This window comes from Manacus vitellinus, unplaced genomic scaffold (assembly GCF_001715985.3).
Source record: "Manacus vitellinus isolate BGI_N305 unplaced genomic scaffold, ASM171598v3 scaffold_116_pilon, whole genome shotgun sequence".
Taxonomy (NCBI): Eukaryota; Metazoa; Chordata; class Aves; order Passeriformes; family Pipridae; genus Manacus; species Manacus vitellinus.
Genome location: NW_021938870.1, coordinates 479,930 through 480,352, shown reverse-complemented (window position 1 = coordinate 480,352; position 423 = coordinate 479,930).

Below are 423 nucleotides of genomic sequence, written 5' to 3'. Positions count from 1 at the left end.
GCAGGGCCTAAAGGGGCTCCAGGAGAGCTGGAGAGGGACTGGGGACAAGGGATGGAGGGACAGGACACAGGGAATGGCTTCAAACTGGCAGGGGGAGGCAAACGAGCCCAGTACAGCATCCCAGAGCAGGAGCTAGATGGCACACTCTGCCTGCAGTTCCATCGGCATTCCAGCAATCCACGGCTCCTCTCCCTGAGCCGGAGCGGGCAGGAGTTTGTCCTGTGGGTGCTCTGTCCTTGCTTTCTTTGGAGAAATCCCTGTGTGTTGTATCCTTGCTGCAGGATGGCAGGATTGGGACACAGCCCACGGCTCTGCCTCTCTCGCTCCTGCCTCAGTCCTGGGTGACGTGGGAAGTGAAATTCCTTTCCCTTTCCCCCTTCCCTTTCCTTTCCTCTTTCCTCTCCTCTTTCCTTTCCTTTCCCT